Genomic DNA, 22,469 nt, shown 5'->3' on the forward strand with positions numbered 1-22,469 from the left:
TATGGATCCTTCGAAGACAATGTCTGCTTGCTAGCTAGCATTCATACTGTCAATCTTCGTAATGGCGATGGCCACAATTGTCACGCCATCTAATAGCGCTCTCTGAAATCCTGGGTCCGTGTACCTTTTAGACGAACATACAGTGTTGTGCAAGTAAAAGTAGTTTTCTTACCTTTGACGTGAACAGCTATTCTGAGCTCCTCAGTCACAGACAGTGCTTGAGATCAGATTCCTTTCCTGAGGAGAGGGAAGAGGAAAACTGTGTGACATTCATGGTATTCAAGTCATCAAGAACTGATATTTATATACAAAGAGCAGTATATAACATATCATCCCCAAGACCTGATATACACATTCATAATATCATATCATAGTCTATACAGGACTTGATATACCAAGAGTGATCATAACTCACACAATCAAGACATTTGTCAATACACACACACACACACACACACACACACACACACACACACACACACACACACACAAATAGATAGGAGAGCCAATAAAGTAGCATGTCAATAAAAAGATACAGCTTACAAATATAATACTGAATGCAGGCACATAGACACACACACACACAAATTAAAACATAACAATAATTACTATACATCCTATATCAAGATTATCACATTCTATTATTGTTTATTTGTTGAAAAGACTAATTAAAGTGCCTTTCTACTGCTTCAATAGACATACTTTCAAGTAGGCTAACAGTGATAGACTTTTGTTGGAAGGATTACGCAATATTCACCATGTTTCTCTAATGATTTTATCATGGTCTGTATGTCGCAAAAAAAAAAAAAAGTACTTGGACCTTTGCCTGAAAGGATTACATGCTGAAGAAGGGCAAGTTAGAACAAGAAGACTAACCAGAGCCGAAGTTACAGTCGCCATTAAATGACAAGAGAAGATTCCGCAGCAGTTCACATTATTTGCTCTAAAAATGCTTTGTAACACACCGTAGCAAACACAGACTTAGTGGGCACACTGCATGCATCTCAGAATCTCGACAAAAGCTTATTCCTTGGGGTGCATGTGAGCAGAGTTTGGAAAAACTAACTGCGGATCCACCCGCCAAGTGGCAGCGCCCATCTACTGGCTCTCGGAGCAGACAATCCTCTGAGCTATTCCGCCTCCGCACACACAAGAGGTGTCGGCAAACTCCTTAAGCCTCCCAATGAATGCACTGTTGCAACGCCCGCTAATACCGGCGACATCACACGCAAATTTGGAATCGACCGCATCCCGTTCCCATTCCGGTGGTGAGATGGTCTGTACCCGGAGAAAAATTGGTCTCCCGCTTCGTCCGAATGGTGGAGGCCGGTTGGCCCATCGGATGACTCACTCCCCCAGGCAGGAAGTGGGGCGTGCAAAATTATAGGTAATCTGACACACACGCGGGCTCCAGACCCCGGCAAGACGGAATGAAATGCAGTGGTACTGCTAAGACGTGAAGCACACGAATGCACACGTGTGCACATGTATAGCAAGTGGCACAGCCTCCCCCCAAAAAAGTGACTTGGTTCACTCTGCACTTGCCCAGCGAACCTAAAACTTTATTCGACAGGAACTCGCCGAAGGTAAGTGGAATATTTACTGCTATGGCACAGCGGATCGTCTTGGCTGTTGCTACATGACTTCTTGTTGTTTCTGATACATGCACTGTCAATGTCCTTCCTCTAAAGGACAAGGGCAGTCGCTCTCAGCAGCGGTGTGGAGTTATGTCTGGTGTCCGTGACAGAAATGGCAGGCTAGGATAAGTTAACATCCCTCTGGAGATAACTCTACCTTTCATTAAAGGCACATGGAACGTCTGCCACATCATCACACTTACATCCATACCAGAGTGTGATAAATCTTCTCATTAGAATTCATCCATGAAAATAAAGCTTAAACATTTGTGCAAAATAAGATTCTCTGCAACACTTGGAAAATTCAACAGTAAAGGATGAAAAAGGCATAATGCCAAGTTATATCATGCATCACACAAATTATCCCAAATTTTCACTAAACTAGTCAGGATTAGAAAGACTAGGTATCAATAAAGGCACAGTAAAAAAAAAGTTGTATTCTTCTTTGAAGAAATTCATCCTTACAGCAGCAGGTTGTTTCTTTATTTCCATTTCTTGCAAGGAATACAGTGATGTAAAAGCTATGGATAAAGATAAATTTGACAAATATCCTGCAAATCTTCTGGATGAATATGATAATTTGGATATTGATATTAAAGTTCACATTCATTTGATCATATAAGTGCCATACAAATAGCCCATACTGTCATGTGACTGTGTGACTTGTGTCACGTGATTGTGTACCTGGTGTCAGGTGACGCAGCATGCTAAGCAGTTCCTCACCATTATGTTTCATTCATTAAGTGTCTCTATTTCAATAGTTACGTTCAGATGGTGATCCTTAACTTTGAGGAGAAGCTTTATGGGGTGCCAAGTGTCGCATGGTTGATTTTGTTACAAAATAAGTCATTTCGTCAATGAAATCAATCATTTTGTTGACGAAATGATCCATTCTGTCATGTTTCATGGCATGAAAACATTTTGCTTTAGAGTACTGCAGCAGGGGGATTTTCATTTTTCTCTCATCTAGACATAAAATGTGAGAGTGAAGTTTTCAGAAAGCCTCACACAGAATCAGAGAGATTTGGCCGGGAGATTTGGCAGGCCGGCAAATATTACGTACCCTGTTCAAATACAATTGCTGCCGTTCATCAAAATTGCTCTTCCAAATGTCAATTAACCTTTACGTAGCATCAAAAGACTGCATCATTGTCTCAGCAAGTTTTGCCATTTTTGTAATTTTAAGTCTTTGCTACCGTAAAATGAGGAATGTTTGCGCTCATTTTAATTTCACGAATTTCGTGAGAGCCAAAAGAGAAAACAAAAAAGGAAAAGATTCTCTTGCATTTGCCCGTAGAGGATACCTCAAATGATTTGAGAAAGGGAAATCCTAATTTGGTTGCTTCAGTGACAGCTCCAATTTGAATTTCAGCAGAGCGGAAAGGGCGTGTTGTTTTTTTGGCAGTGAACGTTAATTAGACCATCAAAAACACAAACATACAAACACACACACACACACACACACACACACACACAAAAGATAATGAGAAAGCCTGCTGTAATTCACAGCTTGAAATAGCTTTTGAGCTGTAGCTACAAGGCAAAGAGTCCTCTCTGCAATCAGACTGGATAAGCACTTTAGCAAAGTTCTACCATTTCCAATTAGCCCCAGAATACTCACTATCATTATGCACATATTTAATTCCCTTCAAAAAGCTATCAAAACTTGAGGGTACAAATTGAAATACTACTTGCATGAAAATAATACCCTAGCAAACAAGAATTCTGCAGTCAACACTTTCTGTAATTATTCAGAAAATTCTCGGTATTGCACAATGTACATTGTTGTCATCAAATACTGAAAAGCGAATGAAATCAGAGAGCAAAAAAAAAATGAAGTTCTAGACACATAATTCACAGAATCACAAAGAATTTGATTTCTTGGGGACCCATGGCGCCCCCCCCCCCCCCACGTGGTCAGCAGTTCATTCAGTGGTCAAGTTAAAGGCATACAATCGTGGCGAGTGGTTTGTGCGGCACGGAGACAAACGCAACACGCTGCCTCCCCCATTCTGTATCAAATGTAGTGACCCCGAAAGAGAATAGCGCTGGCTCAATGGGTCACAGCGAACAACACTCTAGACTACAAGAGTTCTGTGCTACAAATCTCCTGACCCAAAATGGCTGTCCGAGCGAGCCACGAGAGCTTCCGAATGGGCGTACACTCTCAGTGCGCATGCGCATGAAGAGAGGCCAAAAGAGCCACGCGTCTTCTGGCCTCTCTCCTCCAATCACCGCAGCTCGCGGTCACAATGTTTGTGTATGATGCGTACACACACACGTGTCTCAGTGGCAGCATTGTCCCACATGTTTATGGATATAGCACCGAGTCTGGCATTGCGCAATTGCATGCACAAACTTCGGTCGTTCGGAGTTTACGTACTATTAGAGATGACAATCGTCCGACTTTAACTGCAGGGAAAGTACCATGTCACACAGGCAGAAAAAGGTGAGTTCCAGATAAGACGAATAATTGTAAAAAAAAGTTATGGAATCCTTCAGTTTCATGGTAAATGAAACTGGTGACAATGACAAACCTGTGCAAAGTTAATGAGACAATTGGTTTCTTTTTTTCTTTTCCTTTTTGCCTTTCACAAATTCTCCTATCATCTGACAGTACATGTATATGGTTCATGCAATAAAAAATCATTTTACTCCGAATAAAAAGTCAGGAACTACAACTAAATCACAACAACTCTGTAATCATTTGATGCAAAGACTATCACTTCTTAGTGTGAATTAAAGCAGACATTGAAATTCAGTGAAGATTTGCATGTTTAAGCCAATAGAACACTTCCCAGATGATAGCTTCATGGTCTAATCTGATTTGGATATGTGCCCAATTCACTGACAACATGTGAACATTGAAAATTCCACAACTTTCTTCATTTTTTGTCCAATTTTAGTGAAACTTTCAACAGAACCACATTTTGCTTTTACTCCCCTTGTGAAAATCAACTTTTTGCTTGCAGCTAGGTTTTTCTCTGGCACGCCTCCCTAAGTATGCGCAAAGCGTCTTTCCTGGCAAATTAAAGCGGGTGTACGATGCAAATCTTGCAACAATATCAATACTTTGAAATACCCCGAAACCAGCAGGCGGTGCAAACGCATGAAAATATCCTTTCTGTTGTTGACGCAGGATCGGCAAACTCCATTCATCATTGTCAAGATAGATCATTTCCTACAATCAATATGCACCCATCTCGGAGCTAAACTGTTCGGAAGCTAGCACACCCTCGTGCCTATTTACCGCCCCGAGCCGAGTCGTACTGATGGATATGAATATGCGCATCGCAAAAATGGCAATGTTGTTATTATCATCTTCAATGTATTCTGCAAATGAAATGATAGATGATGAGCAGCAAAGCTAAAAGCTGATGGCTTCCTTGGAGTGCAATATCTTTCACTGGCATTTTTGAAAAACACAGAGCTTAAAGGGATAGTATAGTTTTGGTTGAGATTGGGCTTCAGGTTTTCAACTTTTTTGTGTGTGAGATAATGAAACTCGTTGAGAAATATGAAAGAGCATATAATTCCATAAGGAATTCAAAATTTGTTCGATGGAAATTGGTTTTGAAATAGCTAAGTTACTCCATAATAAAGAGGTCCTAATAAAGGGTGGCTACAAGGTGGGACCCACTTTTTATTAGGATTTCTTTGTTTTACTTTGTTTTTGGATATCTCAGCCATTTCAAAACTCATTTCCATAAAAAACACCTTTGAATTCAGCTTAGAATTATTGTACGCTCTTTAATATTACATAGGTGCTTTCTCATTATCTCACAAAAAGTTAAAACCTGAATTTCCTATCTCAACCAAAACTATATACCATCCCTTTAAAGTGTAGACAATACATTGGCATTTACAGTAGATGGTAACAGAAATTGCTCGGATATTTCCAAATCACCCATCTTTATCCTTTGATGCAGAAGAAAAGAAATTCAGATCTACAGTACTTACCTCGAGCATGTTGCAGCATCTGCACGAAACAAATTTCTTGTGCACTTGATATATTACCTACTTATATACCATCTCTTGCACGATATATTACCTTCCAGAACATAGACTAAATACGATAGATATCTCTCCCTCTTTGATTCCGAGAAAGACATTCTCCTCTTTCCCTGAAACATACATGTGGATTGAGTGAATGCAGCAAAATTACAACACATCAGTAAAGTTTGAGGAAAATCAGACAATAGAAGGGGTCTGTGCAATATAGTGCTAACCCACACAATAGTCGTTTTGAGATAATCGCTGTTGAATCTTTGTAAAGTCCATACATTGTACATTAATAAAGCATGAATACATGCATTTTTCACCATCTTTTTGGTTGAATTCAAATACAGCTGTATGATATTTTCACGGAGGTTAGAGTGAAGGATAAGGATTATGAAAATGCATGTAACTCAAGTTTCACAAATGTGTGGGTTAGCACTATATTGCACCGACCCCTTCAATTAATTCAAAAAGATATTAATTTGTAAAGTTTCAGTGCTGCTATCACTGGATGGGGAAGGCTGCAACAGCTGGTGTCATCATGGCAGAACAGTATAAAGGAAACACTGCTGAGAGAGTTCTGCAAAATCCCATTCTTCTGGCATAATGTAAGAGCAATTCACATATCTCTTTCAGAAAGTAGGGTGAATCAATAGTACCCTTAACATATGTCAGTAACAAGTCCAAGAATTTCACCAAAAAAAATTAAAAATCTAATTTTGTGAACAGTTTATCGGCATGGTGATGCTGGTTCATAGATCTCTTGGTAGTGGCAGCAAAATTCTCATAACTTCATTATACTCCTTTAGAAGTGGGCAAAGTTTGACAATTTCTGAAATTGAGCCAGAATCATGATAACAGTGTCAATGAGCCTCCTCTAACGAGAACTGCAAGCACCATGCATCTACACTATGGGAAACTGTCGCATCTCAGATGCACTGGGTTATACAGCATACAGGACAAAATAGATATATATAAATTTGTAGATTTATATTTCATTTCCGACTCAAGAAGAGAAAAATATATGTAAACCAGATTTCCCAGTACTTTCTAGCAGTCTTAGCTGATCAAGCTAAGCAAAATGAGGCTGCATTCCTTAGTGAGGAGGTCGGAGTTAAGAGTGACAGAGGAGGCAAAAAATTGGGGATGACAGACTTTCTGGTCTAATTTTCAATGTTACTCTAAAATTTCACTTTAATTTTTGTTCACTTAATTTCACTTCACTTTCACTTAGTGCCAATATGTTCTCTCTTAACTCTCATAACTCCCGTTACTGGAGGCTGATGAATTAAAGATCATGAGAGAATGAAAGAGGGGTGAGGCCTTGGGTATTTGTTCAAACATCATCACGTCACTGGCTCTAGCTCAGTGGTAGTGCACCTGCCCAGTAAGCAGAAGGTGATGCGGGTTCAAATCCCAAGCTAGTTCTCCCTTTTTCACGAAGTGTTTATAATAATACAGATCACGCATGCAATCTTCACAGAGAAAAACAGCTACAACAATGAAAATATAAAACATCTCTGGAATATTCTATCTCTCTCACTTTGTGGAAGAATTCCCAGGAGAACACCCGTCCTGTTTACCTTTGGGAACGGTGTTCTAAAAAATTTTCAAGATATCACATTTAATGCATATGTGTAGGTCTGTTGTACCACAAAACATCCTATCACATAAAATTTTTGCGATAAAGCCTCAAAGGAGATATCTGTATTTTTCTAAATAAACCGTAACTGAAGACGGTTTAGTCTGGAAACATCTTTATTATAAGTATTGTTCACATCTTGTATATCAAACAATACGTAACATCGATTTTACCAATTCAAATTTTTACAGTGGTTGTTTCTATCCCTAACTCACATGTCAGAACTGTTTCAAAGCACTAATGCTGGGTTTTTGTTTCATCTGCAAATAGTAAATTATGCCTTTAAAACTTGGATACAGCAGTAGTTTGTAGATTATGAATCCCCCCCCCCCAAAAAAAAAAGAAGAAGCTATTGTTTAGTCCTTCTAGAAAGTGTTTTATGCATCAAAATGTGTTGAAAGTGAAACATGGCATTCTGGACTCTTTCCCAAATTCGCGCTTATCCCTGGTGAGTAATTGCATGTCATAACTGGAGAATTACAGGGGTTCAAGAATGAATTACTATCTCCTGAAAATATGACACCTGGCCAAGTTTCCTTCATCTGCTTCTTTCCTTTCTTTTATTCTCTTTTTTTTGTTCCTTTATATCTCTCCCTGTTGTCCTTTTCCTGGGATTTTTTATTTCCACTAAACAGGGAAAAAATAATTGTCTTGCATTTAAAAGATTCTTTTTCTTCTAACTATTCTCTTACGAGGATCTATGATGCAGCCACTTAGCGATGACTAATATCTTCAAATTCTACGGAGTATTTGGGGAAAGTGGTCCTTGAACTGCAACAAAAATTATTGGTGCCCTGCACTCTGGGTCTCCCCCCCCCCCCCCCCCCACCTTACTAAACTGGAAATGCCAACAAAATCCACCATTGTGAATTCTCTTTAACATCTGGAATCAAAATATTCACACTGACAAACATGATTCATGACACATGGCATGTTGGTCTACAGGGCTTTTATATAATTCAGATGCAAAATACATAACCTGAGAATATAACAACAAAGCAAACTATTTCAAAAGGCCAAGCTGATCCATTTTTTCCACATACTGTACGTCATTTTAAAAGTTTTATGGCAAGTACACTTCAAATTTGAATTTCCATACTTATTGCAAAAATTGTTGGAAAACAAGGTACCTTGCTTGTTCTCTTTCTTCCTTTCCCTTCTACTTTATAAGGCCTTTTCTATTTTAATCAAAACAAGGTACACTTGTATCTCACTAGCTTCCTCTCTCTCCATCACATACACACACACTCACTCTCACCCCCTCCCCCTTTTGATACTCCCTGTCAATATTTGCAAGTGTGTCCCCTCTGAGCTATACTTTCGGTAAAGATGGGTAAACAATTCCTCATTGAGGTACAAATGCCTTCCAAATACTTCTGAAGGAGGTTGTTTGTCTCGAACAACTGAAAAGTAAGTGAGAAATAAAAAGGGAACAGAAAAAAAAGAAGATGGGATTAAGTGCAGACTGTGTCATCAAAGCTTAGTGAGGCATCACTCACATTCTCAAATAGCGGTGATATCCTTCCCCTCATCCTTTGCAAAGAATTCTCTCCTCGTGTCATCAGAGTGATAGATATGAAACATTTATGAAACGAGAATTGGATTGATCACACGCATCAGATATTCATTCCCGCTCCACGTTCAACAGTTTGGGTTGCTGCTGCTGCTGCGGCTGCCGCTTGGCGGTCGATGTCGATGGGCAAATCGGAGTGGATGCGACACGTCTCGAAACGGCGCCAATTAGAATGCAAAACTGCGAGCACATTTTCCCGGGCCGTTCCGTAACAGACCCAGAGTTTGGAGACTGGCGCGCACTTTATCCAGACTGTTTACGGAGGAAGCGGATAATCCCCGTCCTCGAGGCACGCTGGTCGCATATTATCTCCTGCGCTTGGGAAACGAGCATTCATTAATGTTTCAGGAAAGCTGTTAGGTGAGGAAGAGAGAGCAATTTGTGCAACAACCAAAGATGTACCAATAGACACTTTGTCCTAACCGTTTCCAGTGCCTAAAGTGACTATTCATTAAATGGAAACTGGCCACGCCCACAACTTTATAAACCAATCAATTAAAGTGTTTTGATCACAAGACAAGTTAACTCCATCCTTGTCAGTCCCAGGTATTTGCTTGCATTAGAACATGCTAACAGACAAAGTAAACGATAAGAAAATATGGGATATTTTTAATCATAGCTTCAAGAATATTCCTTGTTATACAACATCTGAGGTTCGCTGCCATCACAGGAAAGGTTTTATTTTGCTCAATCTGATGAGGGATTTACTTTTAAAATGTTTAAAAATGACACATAACCCATTTTGCAATCAAACTCTTCTTCAGTTCATTCTCTAACTGTGCTGAATGGTGTGCAATAAGGCCACAAATCGAGTCTGAAGTATTCTACTAGTCCAGAAGTCTTTGTCAACTTTGCAACAGGAAAAAAAAAAAATGAAGTGTGTCCTTTGTGTTTGTACAGAATTTTCAAGATACGATGTGCTTGAAGAACTGAAAGAGACGGTCACAAGTTTAACCAAAATACTGACCTACGAAACTTCAAATTGCTTAGTTATCAAAATGTTTAACTTTTTGATATGGTGACACTGTTGAAACCCTTACATTCCACCTCTCATTTAGAGGAAAAGTTATCACAAAAAGCTGACACAGTTTCAAAACATTTTTGATTTCTTTATTCTTAAAGACACACCACAAACCAATCATTGCTAATTTGTCCCACTTGACATATTTCAAAAAGCTCCTAAAGAAACTTTGGGCCTATTAGAACAAGTAAACAGACACAGGTAGCTTTGGCAAGATGTCTGCATGGATGTTTCTGTGTCTGTCTGTATGTGTGTTTGCTTGAATGTGCATGTGTGTAATATGCATAAAAACACCAGATTTTGACATTGCTAGTCAAGGAACGACAGTTTTGGACTGGAATTGCATTTGAAAGAGGATGTATCCTTGCAGTATAAACATTACGCCACTTTCTAGACAGAATTTAATTCTTCAGAATACCCTTCACAGACTTTGTTATAAAAAGCAGTACTTAGCATATCAAAGCAAATTCACACCTTCCACTTAACAAATCTCTCCTCTTGAGGGAATAAAAAGGATCATTTTCATATCATGTCCCCTGAAAGACATGGAATCTTAGCCAAAGCATATGAAATTGATATTTTTAAATTGGTAAAATCAATCTAAAGTTTCAGAATGCCTTGCCTTGCTGCAAAGGGAATTTCTGCAGGAGTAGACAGGTTTCTGGTACAATCAAATAGACCTGTTTTCCCATCTAAAGTAAACTTCAATAAATTAAAAATTTACACCAGATAATGGATCAGACAGAGAGAGAGAGCTCTAGACCAAAGTTTATTCATAAAAAACATTAATAATATAGGATGTTGCTCTATCTTTAAAATTTGTAGGACTGAGAAAAACTTGAATATTTTGCATAGTTTTGTGTCTCCATTTTCAAGGCATGTAAATTTTCACTCCAGGCCACTGAAAATTTGAAAAATTAATGACATTACGGGCACAAATGGGCCACTAGGAAATTAAAACAAGGTTACTTGGCAGTCACTGGGTGTGGGTTACATCCACTTAAGCGCGATACAAGTTTCGTCGGGTAAACCCCACGATCCACTTTCACAGCGCCGTTCCCAATAAATCATTCAGAAGTTTGAGGGTCCTCCAAAGTTCGTAAAGGTCACGACTGCTTCATCGCTCCTGTGAGCAGTTATTATTACTCCACGAAGAGCAAGCCCTCCATCAACACTGCGTGCGACCGGAGCAATTACCAAGCTTTTTACGTAAGAAGTTACACCATCATTCCCCTCCCCCCCCCCCCCCCCCGAACTTAGTCTCATTACCAGGCTTTACATCTATATTTTATGCTTTGGGGAAAAAGACAATGAGGGATACAAAATCTCTACAAGACGTGAACTATCACACAAAAGGGTCAACACGGCTTACATGTTAACTATTTTAAAGTGTGGTAAAAACAGAAGGAGTTTGCAAACACAACAGAAAGAGTTTGCAAAGTCGAATAGATGCACAAATTCATTCTTGATGAAATGAGTCCTCCTTCACACATTAATGCAACAGATAAAAACAAGGCCCTCATTAAATCATCTCTGGTGTACAGAGGGTTTCCTCTTTACTTGGCAACTTATTCAGAATAATAATAACAACAATAACAATAACAATAACATTATTAATAATGATGATAATAATAATACAAATAATAATATCAACAACAATAACAACAATAACAATAATAACAATAGGGAGTATCCATAATGCCCTTTACAACACAATTTTTCCACTCTTTCAGCTTAAATAAGACCAATCATATAAGAAGTACATTATCTGGAAACTTTTGTGCAGAAGGTCTTAAGATACATCCTTTTCCTAAATTATTATTGTAAAGTTTACAAACTGCTGTGCTCTCATTTTATTGGGAACTATTGTTTATAGAGCAAAATACATGCCATGGTCTTCCTCAATCTCATCAAACTTTCTGTCTGCCCTTGCTTCTGTCCTCGCTCCATCCTTGCTACAGTATTGACCTCACTTCTGACCTCCGACCTTGAGTCTGTCCTTCCTGGGAACAGGCTGAGGTCTCCGTAAGGAGTACTATATATGTATATGCCCTGAAGTAATCTCCGCTTGCACATTGCCAGGCAGAGTGACCTCGGTCTAGCGCATCTTGAGGACATGCTTGCGTGCATCTTCAGTTACATAATGTGGGGGGGGGGCCACTCTCCAGCCTGGCAAAGTGATCGGCACGTCACAGCCGACCAAAATACTGATGAGTTAAAGGCTAGCTTGTGGCCTTTGAGTCCAATACCCCCCCCCCCCCCCCCCCCCATTTGAAAGAGTGGAAGAGGGACTCTTTCATTAAACATGCCATTAGTTGACAGACCAGTTAAGTTGAGAGCAAAGCAGCATCCCCCATACAATGTAGGACTTCTAATGTTACTGTAAAAAACAATATATTCGGGGCATGAACATTTTGCAAACTGGAGCCAACGGCCTTTCTCGCAGCATGAAGTTTGCGCGAGTTGCCACTGGCATCCAATGCATATTGTGTAGGCAAGAACTTTCGCGTGCATTTTAATTTTGCGAATGCTGGTGCTCGCGAAATTCGTGAAATTAAAATGCACGCGAACATTCCTCGTTTTTCAGTATACAGATTATGATTTCAGAAAAATAGGCTTCAAATCGTACAAAGCCTATTGTTTCCTCTTCTGTGTAAGCTTCCTCCTTACAATTCAAGCCCCTTTTACTCAGCCCAGGGTTACATCATCATGATTGATGACACTTGCATAATTCAGTTTCCATGAATATGTTGTGCAATAAATCAAATTGGCTATGGTAGATTATTGCAATTACAACAGTTAACTTCACCTACACTGCAAGTCAACCTAGCACAAACTGAAATCTTGGCTAAGTCAAAGAAAAAATTCAAACTCGCATCATGGACATAAATATGTGTTTATTTTACCATGTATGCTGCAATGCATATTAGTCAACAGATTCCCTTTGGTTCCTTTGGAGTTGGCTTAGGTGATCAAGGTTGTTTGAATGAGGTAAGCACTCTTATGTAAAGTACACAGAACTTGCTCACAGTATGTTGGTATATATGCATGTGAAGCATGCATGAATGTATATCTAGATGCATACTCGCCCAGATATGGAAATATTGGTTGATGAGCATATATAATTATATTGCCCATGTTCATCTAAAATGTAACACACTAAAAATCATACTTAACTTGCAAGGATACTTCACAAAAGCCTTGTAAGATCAGTCACAATTATTGATGTTTCTTTACATGGAACACTGAGTTTTCTTCAATTCAAATAATCTGGAACTGAGAACTCTTACTTCTCTAGACATTTTTGCCTCATTTAGCAAGGAGTATTTAGTTTTCTACCTTAGCACTTGATTTTCAAATGTTATTTCCAACCATTTCTCTGGGCCTGGAATTAATCTTTCGAGAAAATTAATCATAATAAGATATAAAAAGATAACAGTGATATGCAGCCATTTGGAAAAAAAATAATAAAGCCTGATTTTACGCAGACAATTCTGTTTAAAACTCCGCTATTGAACCAAGCTTTTTAAAGAACTCTCTCCATCTCAAACACACCCACCACAGACAAAAATCAACCCTTGCCAGATGCTGCTCTGTGGAGCCAGACGGAGAATAGAATTCATAATCGATAACTTGGCCGCCATCCCATCCCATGTGACAAGATGGAGCGAGGATCTATCTTCACACCTAATTTGAATACAATACTGCTTCAAGCTTCACATGAAATCACATCACGGAGAACTGAGGATATTTTCTTTTAAAACTTTATGGTGGTAATCCAAACTTCTCGGGTAATACGCAGGCAAGATCGGAGATAGAATCGCATTGAAAGATACCACAAAACACACAGGGGAGTGTTTGTCATGTGACCCGACATACTTCCTGTCCCCACCCCCCCACCCCCCTTGGAGATATACACATGAGAAGTGCTTAACCAGAAATACCATTGTATTTCATGGATGAGAACGGTAAGCGAGCTATTGCAGTATTACCATGGTATTTTGCCAATGAGAATGGTAACAACAAATTGAGGTGTTTCATGCCATAATATACAGTCAAACTCGGATACCTCGACGTCGGATAAGCCGAATATCACTTACCTCGGGGGCAAAATGAAAGTCCCGATTGTTCCTATGGAGTTTCCGTGTATTAAAATTCGCGTAGCTCGAAAAAGATAACTCGAAGTTCGGTTACCTCGAAGGGAAATCTAATGTCCCGATCTTAATTAACTCATTGTTTTTCCCAGCATGTTGCTCGAATCGAAATTGCAAACATCACTCAGCATCTCCGATTAAGCGCGCGTGGACAGCGAAGACATGTCCAAATGTTTTCACACTCGATTGTAAATATTCTGAGACCGGAACAATTGCGCGCCCAAGAAGAAATACCCGATACACAGCTGACAAGGAAAATCCCCAACACCTACCAACACACGTACATGGTATGCACATAGCACCCGTGCCAATGGAGTGCTTTACGATAGCACTACGCGCTGCCTCATCATTTGCTTTTCTTTAACCACTGTGTTTTGATTTTTGATCGAGACCGTCATACCGTGCGCGTAGATTTCTCAACCGTCGGGGCGTACCTGCTTACGTTGACAGTTATATCTTTGCCATTAATCACGCTCCACTGTCAAAACATCAATCTCCCTCGTAGTGCCTTTTCTTAAACTATTTTTTTTTTGCCTTTCACGAAGTTTACTTCCCCGAGAACGCAAGCACTGAAACTTTTTTTTCCAGCAATGCGATTATGAAAATCTGGAAGTATAGGCCGATCACAATGAAGAATAGAATACACAGGGCTCCGCACTAAGTTTTATCGGGCCACCAATATCATTGATTTTTATTTTCTGGTGGTCGAAAGTAAAATCTGGTGACCAAAAAAAAAATCAGGAAAAACATTAGAAAAACTAAATCGGTCCTACTAAATATAGACAAATTAATATTAAGCATTATTGAAGTGATACAGATGCCCATGTCTAAAACAAATTAATAGAAAATTCAATCATCTTACTCTGTGTTTAAACATTTGACAAATAGGTGTAGAGATTATTATAAAAGTTGATGCCCATATATTGAGGAGGTCAAAACTTACGTTTGAAATGAGAAAATGGGAGGATTTGCTGACATTTGTTAGCATCCGACATTTGTTTTAGCATTGTAAAAAGCCGAAAGTTACCGTTATTCATTTTCAAATGTAAAAGCAAACAACCGACATTCATTTTAGAATCTTACGGAGCTGAATACTATCCTAATCCATTTCCAAACGTGAAAGCAAACATCCGCTATTTGTTTTAGCATCTAACTGAGCGGATTAATACCATTAAACATTTCTAAATGATAAAGCAACAATCTGTTATTTATTTTTGCATCGTACGGAGCAGAATATTACCGTTATTCATTTCAAACATCCGACATTTATTTCATTATCAAACGGAGCCGAATGTTACTGCTGTCCACTTCTGAAAGTGAAATGAATCATCTGACAATTATTTTATCATCGCACGGAGCCGAATGTTACTGTTCTTCATTTTTGAACGTCAAGGCAGACATCAGACATTCTGGACCATGAAAAGTATAGCTGAATGTTAGTGATATTTATTTCGAAATGTACCGTAGCAAATATCCAATATTTTTTTTATCATCGTATGGGGCAGAATGTTACTGCTGTTCACTTCCAAATATGCCAAACGTAAAAGCAATCATTCGACATGTATTTTAGCATCTTCCGGAGCTGAATGCTATTGACATTTACTTTCGAACGTAAAAGCACACATCCGGCATTTATTTTATCAGCGTACGGAGTTGGATATTATTGTTATTCACTTCAGAACATCAAGCAAACATTCAACATTTATTTTAGCATCTTCCGGAGCTAAATGTTATTGCAATTTAGTTTGGAGCGTAAAAGCAAACATCCAGCATTTATTTCATCATTGTCAGGAGTTGAATATTATTGTTACTCTTTTCCGAACGTCAAAGCAAACATCAAACATTAATTTTACCATTAAACGCAGCTGAATGTTACTGTTATACATTTCGAAATTTAAAAGCAAACATCATACAGTTATTTTAGCATCATATGGACATGATGGAGCAGAATATTACTGCTTTTTTCTTCCGAACATAAAAACGATCATCTGACATCTATTTTAGCATCTTCCGGAGCCGAATGCTATTGCTATTTACTTTCGAAAGTATAAGGAAACATCCGACATTTATTTAACCATCGTACGGAGTTGAATGTTATCGTTTTTCATTTTCGAACGTCATAGCAAAAATTCGACATTTATTTCAGCGTCTTCCGGAGCCGAATGTTATCCTTATTCATTTCCGAAAGTAAAACCAAATATCTAACATTAGTTTTAGCACCATACGGAGCTGAGTCTTATCGTTATTCATTTCCAAAAGTATGAGCAAACATTCGACATTTATTTTAGTATCATACCGAGTCGAATATTACCGTAATTCATTTCCACAATTAAACGCAAACCTCTGACCTTTATTTTAGCATCTTACGTAGCCGATTGTTACCGCTGTTCATTTTCAAAAGTAAAGGCAAACATCCGACTTTTTTTTTCTTTTTTTTTGGTGGCGCGATCGGGCCACCAAAATCTTTATTTCTGAAATTTTGATTTCATTTCCGATTTTCACTCAATTCATTCATATAAAAGTTGATTCAATTCAAATTGACAAGCATGCAAATAATCAATAGGCACTATAACAGACACCATGTTGAACATCGATAAACGTCGAACATCGATAAACATTGGATAAGTCGAAGAAAATTCGACGTACGCGTACCTCGAAATTCGCGTACGTCGAACCATTTTCTTCAGTCCCGACGCTCAACAAATTCACACAGTTTGAATACAGGCTGCAATCAAGATGACATCCCCCCCCCCCTTCAAAAAAAAAAAGGAACAAAAATCACTCACTTGTGATGAAATAAGTTGTCCACTAAAGGCAGTCAGCATAACATCATTAATATTTAGCCAGTAACAGAGTCATCGGCACATGCGAATTGGCTTGTGGCCACAGGGGCCGGTACGTCAAGACACAAACGTTTGTAGCAATATGCTTCTTTGCCTCAATTTGCCTCAACCCTCCAATTGTGTGATCTCTACTTCGTTGTGTTGCAGCAGATCAAACAGATACAAGTTTAATTTCAGCATGTCCTTCAAACATAGCCCCATAACCTTGAGGCGCACATGAATATTGAACCAGCCTCAATTCTCAAAACAATTTCACATCTAACCCTGATAGCACATAACATGCATAATGTAGTGTGGAAAATTACAACATTGATACATCTGTCTACAACCTGGCGCCCTTGTCACTTTTCAGCTCTCTTTCGTTTCACATCTCCACTCCATTACTATCTTTCAAATAGACTTTTCTTTTTACTGTAGGGAGAAATTAGCAGACCTTCTTAACTGAAACCTTTAAAAGGATCGTATAGTTTTGGTCAAGACCTAATGTCAGGTTTATAACATTTTGTTCAAGACCTAACATCAGGTTATAACTTTTTTTGGTGAGATAATGAGAAACCTCTTATGAAATATGAAGGAGAATGTAATTTCAAGAAGGAGTCAATGTTTATTTGATGAAAATTGGTCTTGAAATGGCCGAGATATCCAAAAAAGTGATCCTAATAAAATTGGCAGGGCACAACTTTTATTAGAATCTCTTTGTTTTACCTAGATTTTAGCCATCCCAGTCATTTAAAAACCTATTTTCATCAAACAAACTTTTGATTCCCCTTTATATAATTGTATGCTCTTTTACATTTCATAGAGTGGTTTCTAAATATCTCACAAAATGTTACAAGCTCCATCCTCACCTCAACCAGTAATGTACAGTCCCTTGAAGATGATTTCCATTATATCATGTATTTTTACTAAAATCATGTGTAAAAGCCCATATAGGTTCACATGGTTTGAAAAATGGAGAAATAAAGTAAAATCAAATTGGAATTCAAGTACTCAGTTTCCAGAATACAACGTTCTCCTCCACCTCGTAATCCTCCCTGTCCGCCCCACCCTCCCTCCTCTCCTCCCTCCCCCCCCCCCCCCCACTTTAGAAAAAAAAAATTATCTATGTGAACTTGGACCTACATGGTACACTTGTTATCAAATGCATTTCACCATTCCTTGCAATAAATGTGATCGTTTATTCCGCGCTGGCATTAAGATATGACTCAAAGGTATCATAGAACATCTCATAAAGTCTAGAAAACAATTCATAATCCCCCAACAACATAAAAAATGACGATAATGCTGTGACTTTTATGTGTATAGGAACCACTTTTTTTCACAACACAAATTTCAGATTTTGTTTTCCCCATCTGCTATTACCAAGTGCCATGCTCATACTAATTTAGTTGTCCCACCAGTCACATCCTAAAGGTTGCCCTGGGCCACTATGCAAGCATTTTCCATGACCAATCACACCTGCACTGAAGTTTGATCTCGTACCAAACAAGTCTATTTTTTTGTATCAGCATCTTATTTTGCTGTTTTCAAAAATCTGATAGATGAAAACAACTACTCAAAGCAGTCGCCCCAAATTCAATTCACGATCCCTGCATTAACGCTTGACAGCAAGCATATATATTCTGCCTTCCTCAGGCGCTGGCCAACGACATCATTCTGAGGAGGAAAAAAAATGACATTAAAAGCGCCGAGTGATCAATCGGGCGTCCTCCCATTACCCATCAACATTACTTCAGCATCACCCGCAGAGAATGCTCAAGCGATGGCCCGATTATCTCATAAACAGGCTTAAAGGTACAACCCTCATGCACATTACATAACCCTTCAGAATCGTTCACCGATCTCAGCCCTGAGGGCTGCATACATTTCTACCTTAAGATTGGGAGGGTTCCAAAGAGCAACTGACGAGATATTTGTGTGTTGCATTTATCTCTTAGTAATAGGCAGAAATAAATCTATAGAATCAAGAAGGCGTTCAGTTTTCTCTTGTCCAAACTTAATGTGATATTCAAGCTTTCAGAGAAAAAAATGTCCTGCCAAACCAGGGAGAATTAGCCACTCTACCAGGGGAAGAAAAGCAACCAAACAAACAAAAATGTATTCCTCATAGGAAGCCACAAACAGAGCACATTATGCATTCTTGGTAGTCCCATTCATATACACACACAACTCAAAAAAATTTGTCAAAATCTTTTTTTTTTTTAGTAATGCCATGCAAAAATCATTCATTCTTGTGTGTGGACACACAAAAAATGTTTTTGAACTCTCGCAATGAATACACATTGCAATGCAAAGGAAGTCCAGCTTGATTTCCTGTAAAAAATTCTCGTGATAATTTGATTTTTTTTTTACGTTTGCAATACACATTGAATGCAAAAGAAGTCCAGCCTGATTTCTTCTAGAAAAACTCTCCAGATGATATGCTTGAATGACATGTGTCAACAGCACATGTACATGCAGGAACCATCAGCCTTTGTTTTTTAATCCCACAATGCAAATCCCACACTAGGTCCACACACTCAGGTGCCGGTGGTCCAGCTCTGGTCATTCTTCAGGCATGCCCAGTCTGTCTGGAGATTCAAAGTTCTTCATTTTGCAACTGATTGCCTTTTTTTTCTCCTTGTGCAAATGCTGGCAAACAAAATTGATTTTCACATCATGATGCAAAAACTTGAAGCTCCTGTGAGGGAATGCAGCTTCTATCCCTCCTGGGACCACTGCTTTAAAATCATGCTGTATATTTTCTGATGTCGGACACACACAAAAAGCACTTTGAACCACATCTGAATCAATCAACCCACACTGGCCATGGGGCAAGTAAGCAAGCAAACATGAAACTGAAGACAAAAATTCTACATACAATTGTATTGTCGCAACTTGTTTTAAACCGCCCTACATCTGGACAACAGAAGAAAAATTAATGTTCCAAAGGCATGGTTTTAATCTGACATATTTTCCTCAGTTCTTAACCTTCGTACATTCGCCAAATCATGCAGAGAGACATGTATATCAGTGATCAGACACCATTTGAAAACTTTTAACACCAGAATTATCATTCGGGAATATCAATTGAATATAAAAATGCCAATAAAACAGTCTGAATGCTGGTTATTTATGGAAACTGTAAATCACAATTTTATCAGCATAAACAGGTGTCAGAATGTGATGATGAATAACACTTTCAGTAAAGTGATCATACACTCAACACACTTGTCATCAATAAAAGGTAGGCTGAGTTAATTCTCACCACCTATTCCCCATCAGACCATCTACAAAATAATATAGAGTAATGCTTTGAAGGAGGACCCACATGTACTGCATTTAACGGAAACCCAAACCCAAAGAGAAATGTGGATCAAGTGAAAGCAGCAACATCAGTAGAACATATCAATGAAAGTTCGAGGAAAATCGGACAATCAATGCAAAAGTTATGAATTTTTAAAGTTTTGGTGTTGGAACCGCTGGATGAAGAGACTACTAGAGATTAAGACGTATGTGTGGACGATATAAACAAAATATAAAGGGAATTCCACAAAAATTCATTTTTCATGAAAATTACACATTCCAACTTGATATTGACATATGTTAAGGGTAGCAATTATTCCCCCTCCTTTCTGAAAGCGGTTAGTCAGGCGCTCTTTCATTATGATAGAAAAGTGAATTTTTGTGGAATGTTCTTTATGTTTTCTCTGTATTGTTGCCCACACATGGTACGTCATAACCTCTAGTAGTCTCCTCATCCAGCGGTTCCAACACCAAAACTTTAAAAATTCATAACGTTTGCATCGACTGTCTGATTTTCCTTAAACTTTCACTGATGTGTTCTACTAATGTTGCTGCTTTTTGGTTTGGGCTCCCTTTAAGTCTCTGCGCACTGCTGCTGTAGATTACCACTGACAGCAAAGACAGTTTAGTTTCACATGGCAGTGAAAGGGTTTAAGGTGAAATCCATTTGCAATGTAACTCTTACAATGCTTTGTTCTACAACTGGCACAGATGTCTTGAAACTAATTATCAATGAATGCAGATTAGCTAATCCTTTATCCCCTTAATCCCTATCGTGTCACCATGGTCTTCCTGTTGGACTGAGGCTCATCGCTACACAGGAGTGGGCTCACCAAACTTTACAACCAGGTCAAGTCTGGATAGATTACTGAACGATAGCAGACGAACTTGACAAGTTCAGTTTTCGAAGTGCCTGAGAATATTCAGGGTTAAAAAAAAACTGGACTTGTATGTGGGAGTAGCATTAAAGAATTGATGTTACAGAATTCACACCCCTTTCACTCGCTATTAGACTTGAGATACCATCACTGGTGTAATAATCACTTGAGGTGGCCTTGAGGTACAGTCCGCAGCAGCTTGGATGGGAGCAGTGGCTCTGATTTTTCCCTTGATATGTCAGGTACCTAATGCGGTTCTTTGGATGGTAATCTGTACCTTATTCCACAAATCCCTCAGAAAATGCACTCAAAAGCACACTCCACTGCAGTGGGCATGTTAATTCTCTCTAAATACCATTACCCTACATAACTGACAAGTAAAAAATTGGAGCATTACCAGAAAGGACTACAAAGACAAATGCTGTCATCATTTCCATGTCATCTAATTAGACATCAGAGTGTCTTTTTTTACACTGGCAACAGCCATCCCAATGATATGACTGTGAAGCCACTTGTACAGTGTTCTTAGTTTATTCATTCAGTTTTGTTTTTTTTTTGTATTTGTTTGGCATGTTAAACATCACACACTTCATACTATCTATCTATGCATACAATGCTGATAATAGACCATCCATCAAAAAGTATGATTGGCCAGAATTGTTGATCAAGGGTAGATAAACCAGCACACATATATATGTAGAGTATTTTACTTTTTTTCTTTTTTTTTCATTGTGGAGTCTGTGAACTTGTATAATGTACTTTGCTTATCTTTTTTCCTCTTCTTTTCAATTCTTCTTTTAATGCTTTTGTTCGTGTGAGTACATTATTCTTGTATCAATTGTATTCACACTGTTATATTGTATCAGGGCATACTAACACAAGTTACATGTTGGTGTAACTTCTCAGGACATGTCTTCATCAGATCTCTGTATAGCTGTTGTGTTCCATGTAAATATATCGTTGTGATTGGTCTGATCTGAATGGAATAAATGTATTCGAATTTGACTTTGAATTTGAATTTGAATGCATATTCAAACCATGGACACCAATTGATATGGCTCTAGATCTCGACCATTAAGTAAAGTATGTATTTGAACCATTACGAAAAGTGTATCTGAAGTGTTTGTGGTTTTAGTTTTTCTTTTACTTTTGCCATGAAGCAACAAGAAGTGCAATGTATGTACTGACATATTGTAAATTGCAAAAAGATGACCACATCAAACATCAATGAATTTAATGCTTGTGGAGGTGCAAACCGCTCAGAATGTTGTTGGCAAATTTGGCCATAATGTGTTGCGTATAGACTTGGGGGGTTTGCTGAAAGTATTCTGGCTACGAATCACATAACCGACCCCCATACTGAGCAGCGCAAATTATTGAAGCTACGCGGGGCAGCGCAGCGAACCGTATATCTACCCCCAAGGACCCTCCGGCTTC

General features: G+C 38.6%; 1 pseudogene; it reads right to left on the reverse strand.

Moving 5' to 3' along the window:
• The window catches only part of LOC139713222 (plexin-A4-like), a 274,914-nt pseudogene that overhangs the window by 215,383 nt on the left and 37,062 nt on the right, over positions 1-22,469 (reverse strand).

The sequence above is a fragment of the Diadema antillarum genome, unplaced genomic scaffold (assembly GCF_040938485.1).
Source record: "Diadema antillarum isolate AM-2024a unplaced genomic scaffold, OU_Dant_1.0 seq00001927_RagTag, whole genome shotgun sequence".
NCBI lineage: Eukaryota > Metazoa > Echinodermata > Echinoidea > Diadematoida > Diadematidae > Diadema > Diadema antillarum.